This window comes from Oratosquilla oratoria, chromosome 22, assembly GCF_046742065.1.
Source record: "Oratosquilla oratoria isolate Oo_2021 chromosome 22, ASM4674206v1, whole genome shotgun sequence".
Classification (NCBI taxonomy): domain Eukaryota; kingdom Metazoa; phylum Arthropoda; class Malacostraca; order Stomatopoda; family Squillidae; genus Oratosquilla; species Oratosquilla oratoria.
This window is the reverse complement of record NC_134798.1, coordinates 4,191,114-4,202,849: the sequence shown is the minus strand read 5'-3', so window position 1 is coordinate 4,202,849 and position 11,736 is coordinate 4,191,114.

The window sequence follows — 11,736 nt, the reverse complement described above, 5'->3', positions numbered from 1 at the left end:
AATGGCTGAAATTATGAACCATTTCAAATCAGTATTCACAATAGAAAACTCACCTAACTGTGAGGAAATAGAGATCACCCTCAATGAAAGAAATAATTGTAACACAAAAGGAAATCAGCAACCAAATCAAAATCCTTGATGTCAGAAAATCACGTGGTGCGGATGGAATTGCAAATTGGATTCTGAAAGAATGCATGGAAGAATTAACAGACAAAATTTACAATATAATTAAATTCTCACTCAAAGAAGGAAGAGTGCCACAGGACTGGAAGAAGGCAAACATTGTACCAATTTATAAGGAAGGAAACAAGGAAGACCCATCAAATTACAGACAGGTCTCCCTGACAAGCACAGTAGCAAAAATTTGTGAAGAGGTCATCAAAAATAGATGGGTTAAACATTTGGAAGAAAAAACTATACTGAATCCAAATCAATTTGGATTCAGACAAGGAAGATCATGTACAACAAACATGATCTGCTTCTACTCAAGATTAATAGACATAATACAAGAGACAGTTGGGCAGACTGTGCCTTTCTGGACCTACAAAAGGCATTTGGTAAGGTACCACACAATAAACTAATAAGGAAGATAGAATCAATAGGTGGCATCAGAGGAAAATTATTGGAATGGATGAAAGACTGCCTGACTGGGAGAAAAATGAGAGTAGTAGAGACAAATTCTCAAATTGGGAAGAAATGAGAAGTGGTGTCCCGCAGGGATCAGTACTGGCCCCGATCATGTTTGCTTTACAGACGCTCCTCAATTTACGTTTTAGTTACGTTCTGAACGGCCGAACGTAACATGAAAATGAACATAAGTTGTCACTGTACGCTCCAGTAATGTATGACCGTTCATACTGTACTATACATCCATAAATTCTATTACCGTATCTTATAAAACACCCCTAAATCATTAATTATAAACATAACATTGTAAAATAATAACATTAATTTCAAATAAATTAAATTCAAGCAACATAAAGTGAGATGGTGGAGAAGGAGGAGTAGGAGGAGGGGGAGGAGGAGGAGGCAAGGCACGTTCAGTCTGTCGTTTGTGCCATGTAAACAATGGACACAGCATCATGCGTAAGTATAGTTTGAACATCTCATACTATGGAGAGCACACTAACTCAAAAATTCACTCAAAAAAAAATCTTTTTTACCTACATTTTTTTACAGTCAGTTCAAACGAAAAATCGAAAAAACGTAAAATGAATGAACGTAAGTAGAGGAGCGTCTGTATACATGAATGACATGGACGAAGGAGTAGAGTGTTATATGAATTTCTTTGCAGACGACTCAAAAATACTAAAGAAAGTAAATACGGAGGAGGATTGCAACTCATTACAATAAGACTTGGACAAGATCTGGAAATGGACTCAAAAGTGGGAAATGAAATTCAATATCAAGAAATGTAGTATAATGGAATTTTGAAAAAGTAAAAACAGAATATCGAGAGATTATAAAATTGGTGAAGAGAGGTAAAAAAGTAAACTCGGAAAAAGACCTTGGAGTGATGATCAGCAAAGACATGACATCGGATAAACATATTAATAAAATAGTTGGAGAAAGATATAATTTATTGAGGTCAATAAAAGTGGTACAGTATTTGCCTATTTGGACGAGGAATTGATAAAAAATTTAACTACACTAATAAGACCAAAACTTGAGTACACAGCAACACTATGGACACCCAGTACCAAAAAGAATATAAAGAAGTTAGAAAGAATACAAAGAGCAACAACAAAACTGGCACCAACTCTTTCCAAAATGACATATGAACAAAGACTGTCCAAATTAGAATTACCAACTCTGGAACAAAGAAGGGAAAGAGGAGACTTACTATCTATAGAATTATATACATACATACAGTATACCAAGGCTTTTTCCCCCTTACAAGGGAGGTAGCCAAAAAGAAAAAGGCATAAAATAATTCCCACCCATTCCATTCCTCAATACACTCCACACCCCTCCACCCTCCCTCTTATCTTAGCAGCTGAATGATGGGTCATCCCTGCATCTTGTCCACTGCCCTGGGTCAGAGGCAGTGTCACAAGACACAGCACATCCACAGCAAGGCTGCTTCATTAAATCGGCGACCCCACCTCTCCGTCCCCCCATGCATAAAGGAGAAGCTGGGGAGAAATCCCTTCAGGCTGCGTCAAAATTTGCTCACACATACTACCTCACCCCCACCCCACCACCCATTCCACCTCATACATCACAACATCATCCATATACAACCATTCTCCATTCACCCCTGTCTTCTGTCCTCTCCCGTCTTTCCTCAACAGACATTTACCTCTTCCCCAAAGCCCCCTTCACCCCATCCATCCACCTCATCCTAGGACATCCCTTCATGTTCACTCCCTCCACATCTGCCTTCCACACCTCTTTTACTAGTCTTTCTTCACTCATTCTTTCCATGTGTCCAAACCATCCTAATACTCTTTCATCAACCCTATCTCCCAACTCCCTTTCCACCCCTGTTCTCCTCCTCACCTCCTCATTTCTCACTGTCCAGCCTAGTAATCCCCATCATGCTTCTCAGACACCTCATCTCAAACACATTCAAACTCCTTCTCTCTTCTTCTCTTATGTTCCATGTTTCTGCCCCATTCAATGCTGTTGGCACAATCACTCCTTCATACAGTCTCCTCTTAGCATCCATTCCCAAATGTCTATTCCTCATTACACTTTTTAATCCACCAAGGCATTTACTTGCTTCTCTCAATCTACATTCTACCTCCACCTTCACTCCACCTTTTCCTGCCACATTTGCACCCAAGTATCTAAAACTATCTAAGAATGACTAATTGAAATGGGACAATGGAAAAACAAGCACAAAAAAAAAAAAAAAAAAAAAAAAAAAAAAAAAAAAAAAAAAAAAAAAAAAAAAAAAAAAAAAAAAAAAAAAAAAAAAAAAAAAAAAAAAAAAAAAAAAAAGATAATTACATAAGAGATCTGAAAAAATAGCTTCCCACACAGATTGATAGATACTTGGAACAAATTGGACAAAGAAACAGTGTATGCAAACACTATTCAAGATTTTAAGAAAAAACTTGATGCTGAGAGATACAAAGATGGGTCACCACGAGCATAGCTCCCTTCCCATATAATACAACTAGGTAAATGCAAAATAAGCACTTTTGGCATTATCCCTACAGAATCAAATTAGCAGGACTACATTCATGCCACCATCCATGTGTAAAATAATACCAACACAGAATAGGCCTAGCCTATAGATGCAACTCAAAAAATGTCGGAACCCTTGGTTCTGACCACCTTCCAATCATCATCACCACCAAAACAAGATGCACCCCAGTTGGCCACAGACACACTTACACCAATTACAATAGAGCTAACTGGGAAGCTTTTACTAAAGAGACAGAACAACATTTTGAAACACTTAACAGTACACCAATCACAAACATAAACAATGCTGTGCACACTTTTAATACAATCATACAAAATGCAGACAAGAGATACATCCCTAGAGGCAACAGAAAATCACACAACCCCAACTTCACACCAGAAATCCAAGACCTCATTAGACAACGTGACACACTTAAACACGATACCCCCACACCTATCCCTCAAAACATAGCAGACCAAATACAAACACTAACACTGTAATTGCTAATAAAATACACGAACAAAAAACACAAAATTGGCAAAACTTTATCAATGCACTTGATCACAAAACAAACACCAGCAAATTGTACAAAACACTCAACAGCATTACACTATCCAACAGTAACACTACATGCTCTCACGCAGCAATAATCACAACAACAGATAATCTACCCTCAAACAGACAACAAGCAAATGCACTCATACGTCATTTTGCACAGACAAGCCATCTCACTTCTCACCCTGACGACCGACGCACCATTCGACGTAAGAAAGACTTCCCCACAGACTCAGACTATACACCCTTCATAGACATTCAGACAAAACTCATAATACATAATCTCAAGCACTCATCTGCCTGTGGCCCTGATAACATAAGCAACATCCACCTAAAACACATTGGACCACAAGGTATACACGCACTCACAAACATTGCAAACTACAGCTATTCACACAACACTATACCTGACATCTGGAAGCATGGTAAAATAATCACCATTCCAAAACCGAACAAAGACCCAACAATCCCAACTTCGCACTGCCCAATCACACTTCTCTGCACCCCCTCTAAAGTCATTGAATGCCTAATACTTAAACTTGACACACCACATATTCCCCTTGCTGACTCACAACACAGTTTTAGGCCACTACACTCCACAAACACTCTTCTGATAAACCTCACACAAAATTTTTTAGATGGCATCAATTCAGACAGGCCCCACCACAGAACACTTCTCATAACATTAGACATTAGTAAAGCTTTTGATGCTATCCCCCGCCACAACCTAACAAATAAAATATATAACACAGACATGCACAATAACACCAAAAGATGGCTGACCAATTATCTGGCAGGAAGGAATGCTTACGTGTCATATAATGGCCAATCATCACACATCAGAAACATTAAGAATGGAGTACCACAGGGCTCAGTTCTATCCCCCACACTATTTAATCTATACATGCATGACTTACCCACACCAGACAACTCAGAAATACAAATCTCTTCCTACACAGACGACATAACAATCACATGCACACATCGTAACACAGACAAAGCTGCAGAAATAATCCAGCCATACCTTGATACACTCGACACATGGTTCATCACAAACAGACTCAAAATAGCTCCAACCAAATCTACAGCAACACTTCTCACCAACTGGACAATAGAACACAAATACATACCTCATCTCTACATCAACAACACTCTAATACCACACACAAACACACCGAAAATTCTTGGTGTAACATACGATACATCCATGTCTTTCAAACAACACATCACAAACATAAAAAACAAATGCACACCTAGACTTAACGCATTTAAGTCAATCACTGGAATGACATTTGGACAAAACAAAGAAACTAATATAACAATATACAAACAATGCATACGCTCAGTGTTGAATTATGCGAGTCCTGCATGGGCTCCTAATCTCAGTGAGACACACCACAACACCCTTCAAATCATACAAAACAAAGCCCTAAAAACAATTACAGGCTGCACAAATACAACACCAACAGACCATTTACACCATGAAACAAAAGTCCTCAAAGTCAAGCACCACCTCGACATGAGAGGCACACAAACACTTGCGGCAGCCACCACAAACACATCACACCCGCTACACTACATAGCAGAATACCCACACACACCAAGAAACATTAAAACAACACCCAAAGACCTTTATTACGCACAAATACTCTCTTCTCTTCCTCCACAACCACCAAATACCAGCCTCCGGAAACATATTCATAATCATATCACTCACCGCTCCATTAACACACTGAAAGACAACACACTGCTGCATGCCAGACCCCCTGATATCCACCCTTCTGAATCCTCTCTCCCACGAAAGGACAGAGTCCACTTGGCCAGACTGCGGTGCGGCCACCACCCAGCACTTCTAAGTTACCAGAAGAGGCTGGATGACCGCATTGTGAACAGCTGCCCAGGATGTAACACTTCACCCCATACCATACAACACATAATGGAAGACTGCATTATACACAATCATGCACGCAAACAACACAACATACACTCTATAAAGGATTTGTGGGAAAACCCAGTTTCGGCTGTAGCATTCCTTGGGGAGACGGGACTGCTCGGACAGACAGTCTAGGGAACGACAACAACAACAACTCAAAAAATGTGCTGATTTTTATAAAAAAAAAAAAAAAAAAAAAAAAAAGTCATAAAAAAAATGACAAAAAAATGGATTTTTTTTTTTTTTCATATTTTCCAGGCTCATAGACCATGATTAATTTGTGCATACCTTATTGTATATCCTATTTTATGTGTATGTTTAACCATTCATGACAAGGAAATTTGGAGTGTTTAATCTTTGTAGATAATACTAAGAGTAAATTTTGTAAGGTAGCCATTTTGGCCCACATACAGTATCTACACTTGTTGCAGCATCTGAGTCCTGACTAAAAAGGTCAATTACTTGTTTATTTTTACACCGTGTCTGATGTCTCCTTGGATAAGGTAGATATGCATATGTGGAGGGATGAATCAAGTACTTACACCTGTTTTCATATACTTGATATTAAATATCTGAACAAATTTGGACATGTAAAAAAAAATAATAATAATAAACTTGCGATTAAAAGATTTTTTTTTTCTCACTAGCCTAGCCAGATGGAAATTATCCCATATGTAATCACAACACAGAAGACCATGAACACATCCTACATTGCTCCACTCTGGCCTTTGTCAAACAACACAATATATCTTCTTTGGGCGACTTTTGGATCAATCTGGTGGTGGTTGCCAGTTACTTGGGGCCTGTGGGCCTTCAGCAAGAGAGATCTGGGAAATAGATTGATTGATAACTCCAACTTTTCAGCTGTTACCCATTCTACAAGGTATTATGCATAGAAGGGCCAATTTTGGTTTGCAGCTGGAAGAGTAGGAGTTGACACAAATGGGTTGACAGGGCCTTCCCAATGATAATTCTATTTGTTTGATCAATGGACTTGGAGGTAAATTGTAGAGTGAGAGAAGCAAGTGAGTGTCTTTAGGGATTAAAAAGTGATTTGAGAAATAGGCATCTGGGAATGGATGCAAAGCGGAGTTTGTATGAAGGAGTGATTGTGCCGACAGCATTCTGTGGGGCAGAGTCTTGGAAATTGAAAGAGGCAGATGGGAAGAGATGTTTGAGATGAAATGTTTGAGATGAAATGTCTGAGGGGTATAGTGGAGGCTGCTAGGTTGGATGGAGTGAGAGATGAGGAGGTGGGGAGAAGTGGAAAATGAGATGGCAGAGAGGGTTGATGGAAGATTATTGAGATGGTTTGGATGCATGGAAGGTGGTGGGTGATGATTGGTGGAGGAGGTGTGAAGGGCAGGTGGAGGGGGTGGACTTAGGGAGGTGGCTAAGGGTGGGATGGATGGGTGGGTTGAGGGGATTGTTGAACAGGAGAGGACTGTCTGTTGAGCAAGGGAGAAGGCAGGAGATGGGGCTGAGTGGAGGGTGACTGTGTAGGTGCAAGGGATGGGGGATGCTTATGTGTGAATGATATTTTGATGCAGCTGGATGGGATTTCTTCTAGTCTTCTCTTTTTCTGCATGAGGGGATGGAGATGGGTGTTGCCAATTAACTGAAGCAGCCTTGCTGTGGATGAGCTGTATCTTAAGAACATAAGAATGAAGGAGACTGCGAGAGACCATAAGGCCTACACTAGGCAGCTCCATATCCATCACCACCTGTCATCCCCATCCATAAAGTTGTCTAATGGTTTCTTAAAACAACTGATACTTTCAGCGCTTACTACATGGTTACTAAGTTTATTCCATTCATAAACCACCCTATTAGTAAACCAATTCTAGCATATTTCCTTCTTAAATCTAAATTTGTCCAGTTTATATCCATTACTGCGAGTCCTACCCCGTTGTTTTAATATAGTGACCTTCTTTGCCTCACCCTTGTTAAAGCCTTTGATCCACTTGAACACCTCTATTAGATCACCCCACACTGCATCTTTCCAGAGAGTGTAAGTTAAGGTGCCTAAGCCTCTCTTTGTAAGGCAAATTTCTGAGTCCATGTATCATTTTGCCATGTATCATTTTGTGAGCAAAATTTGACACAGCTCGAAGGGATTTCTCCCCATCTTCTCATTTTATGTAATGGGGGGACGGAGAGCAGGGGTCGCCAATTTAATGAAGCGGCCTTGCTGTGGATGTGCTGTGTCTTGCGACACTGCTTCTGACCCAGGGCAGTGGACAAGGTGCAGGGATGACCCGTCATTCAGGAGGTGCTAAGATAAGAGGGAGGGTGGAGGGGTGTGGAGTGTATTCAGGGATGGAATGGGTGGGAATGATTTTATGCCTTTTTCTTTTTGGCTACCCCCCTTGTAAGGGGGAAAAAGCCTTGGTATATGTATGTATGTATCATTTTGGTCATTCTTCTCTGTACTCTATTGAATTGATGTCCATTCTGTAGGACAGAGACCAAAACTGTACCGCATAGTCAAGGATGGGTCTAACTATTGCTAGATAGAGTTTGATAATTACCTCTGCACTTCTATTCGTTACCATCTTACCAATGAAACCTAATGCTCTGTTAGCTTTATTCTTGGCACTAATGCAGTTTCCTAGTTTTAAGGTCCAGACTCACTAGAACTCCCAAATCTCTCTCGCACTCAGTTTTCTCTAAAAGCGTGTTATCTAAGCTATATCTATTTTTGGGGTTGTGTAGCCCTACGTTTAACACGCTACACTTAGAGATATTGAAGTTCATTTGCCATTTCACCGACCATGTGAACAATTTGTCAAGATCATCCTGCAGAATCTCTGCATCATCTCCTGACCTAATTAGACGTCCTATTTTAGTGTCGTCCGCAAACTTACTAACATCACTATTTAACCCATCGTCTACTTTGTTTATGTACATAATGAACAACAAGGGACCCAAAACCAAGCCCTGGGGGACCCCATTAGTAACATTGCCCCACCTAGATTTTATTCCATTTATGGTGACCCGCTGTTTTCTGTTACTAATCCAAGCTCTAATCCATTCTAACACTTTTCTTCCTATGCCATGGGCTTTGATTTTATTTTGTAGTCTCTGGTGTGGCACCTTATCAAACGCTTTACAAGTCAAGGTAAATAATATCGTAATTATCATTGTTATCTGATGCCTTCTATACATTAGTGTAAAAGGATAGAAGATTAGTCACACATGACTTACCTTTGGTGAAACCATGCTGTGAATCATGAATTAAATTATCTTTTGATGTGTTCTCTGAGTCTATTTACTATAGATGATGCAAACAAGGTCATCATAATAAAACAACAGGGCAGGACTCGCAGTAATGGGTATAAACTGGACAAATTTAGATTTAAGAAGGAAATAGGCAAGAATTGGTTTACTAATAGGGTGGTCAATGAATGGAATAAACTTAGTAACCATGTAGTAAGTGCTGAAACTATCAGTTGTTTAAAAAAACGATTAGACAACTTTATGGATGGGGATGACAGGTGGTGATGGATACAGAGCTGCCTAGTGTAGGCCTTATGGTCTTTTGCAGTCTCCTTTATTTCTTATGTTCTTATTACTGATTCAAGCATTTTTCCTTTAACTGATGTCAAACTGATTGGCCTATAGTTCCATATAGACGATCTATCTCCCTTCTTAAAAACAGAAACAACATTTGCTTGCCTCCAAGCAGTAGGCACAAAACCAGTGTCTACTGATTTATTAAATGTTTCAGTTAACTGATCACAGATTTCAAATTTACACTCCTTTAGCATTCTCGGAAAAATTTCATCTGGACCCAGGGATTTTGTAGCTTTAAGTCTTTCGATCTGCTTGACTACTTCTACTTTACTAATGCTGATATTAGACTACTTTCTTCATCCCCTCTGAAAATTGGATCGCAGTCAGGTACTTTATCTAACCTTTCATTAGTAAACACCAATAGAAAATAATTGTTAAACTCCTCACTCATTTTTTCCTCTGATTCTATCATGACATTTTCATCATTATTAATTGGTCCTACTCTTTATTTTTTGTTCTATAGAGATGAAAGATACTCTTTGGGTTGGATCTTGCTTGACTAGCAACCTTAATTTCATAATTACATTTCACTGTGCGTGTATTCTTTTCAACCAGCTTTACTATTTCGTTATATCTTGATCTATGGTGTGTTTCCCCATTTTTCATTTTTATTTAAAGTCCTCTTTTCATTCCAATCTCATGTTTCAATCTGTCCATCATCCATTTGGGAGTATTACTATTTTTCTATTGAAAAAGGATTTGGGAGATAGGGTTGATGAAAGAATATTAGGATGGTTTGGACACATGGAAAGAATGAGTGAAGAAAGACTAGTAAAAGAGGTATGGAAGGCAGATGTGGAGGGAGTGAACATGAGGGGACGTCCTAGGATGAGGTGGATGGATGGGGTGAAGGGGGCTTTGGGGAAGAGGGGAATGTCTGTTGAGGAAGGAAGGGAGAGGACAGAAGACAGAGGTGAGTGGAGAATGGTTGTATATGGATGATGTTGTGATTGCATGAGGAGGAATGGGCGGGGGGGTGGGGGGTGGGGTAGTATGTGTGAGTAAATTTTGACGCAGCCCGAAGGGATTTCTCCCCGTCCTCTCCTTATATGCAAGGGGGGACGGAGAGGGGGGGACGGAGAGGGGGGTCGCCGATTAAATGAAGCGGCCTTGCTGTGGATGTGCTGTGTCTTGCGACACTGCTTCTGACCCAGGGCGGTGGGCAGGGTGCAGGGATGACCCGTCATCCAGGAGGTGCTCAGATGAGAGGGAGGGTGGGAGGGGTGTGGAGTGTATTTAGGGATGAAATGGGTGGGAGTGTTTTTATGCCTTTCCCTTTTTGGCTACCTCCCTTGGAAGGGGGAAAAAGCCTTGGTATATGTATGTATGTATGTACTATTTTTCCGTATTGACTTCATGGGGATAAATGTATTTTGTGCATTAATAATTAAATCAGTTAGATTGCTATACATTTCATCAAAATCGCTGACCTGTCTGTTGAGTCCTCGCCCCCAAATGACCTGACCCAAGGTATGCATGTTACCCTCCGTGACCCAACCTCTAGTCATGACCTGACCCCCGGTCACGCACAGAGACTCGACAATATTTCATATTCAATTTCAAATAGGTTTTTATATCGTCAAAGTTTGCTCTCCTGAAGTCTGGTACTTGGACGTTATTCGTACTTTTTAATTCTTCCCAAATAATATTAAATCTTATTTCTTGATGATCGCTAGAGCCTAGACTATCTCCAACTTTTACGTTACTCATTAGGTGCTCACTATTAGTTACAACCAAGTCCAGAGTATTTACTCCTCTCGTAGGATCGGTAATCACTTGTTTTAGGAAATTATCCTGCACCACATCTAGGAATTTCTATAATTAAAATCTCCCATAATCACAACATTTTTGTACTGGGACACTCTGTGAATTTCATGAATCAGGGGATCAGCCTGCTCAATGCTGAGGTTAGGAGGTCTGTACAAGTACAAGACGCCAATAATAACTTTCTTATTCTTACCTATAATCTCTACACAAATGGATTCCGTACAGTCCTCTTCCTTAATCGAATTGTTGATAATACAGTTTATTGTATTTTTAACGAAAAGTGCTACACCTCCCCCACTCCTGCTAACCCTATCTTTGTGAAAAAACTTATATCCTTCTATTTCGATTTCCGGAAGGAAATGTTTATCAGTCATGTTGATCCAGGACTCAGTAATAGCTATAATATTGAAGTTCTCTACGCATGCTATACCTCGCAGCAAATAAATTTTGTTAATTATGCTTCTGCTGTTTGTATAGTAAACTTCAAGTTTATCTTCCCTCCACCTGCTTTGGTGATTCTTTTCACAGTCCCTCTCTGAGTTGTTTCTATTGCCTAAACTATATTCTGATACTTCCCCCCACCCCCTACTCCCACGTAATCTACCTGAAAAACCCTATAGGATGCCTACTTCTCGCTCAAGGGATTCAGCAAGGAGCCAAAATCCTCTGGGCGACAAGTGCACCCCATCCCTTGTATACAGATGGTTTCTACCATAAAAACAGTCCCAGTTGTCAACAAATGCCCATCCATTGGCCTTACAATGATTTG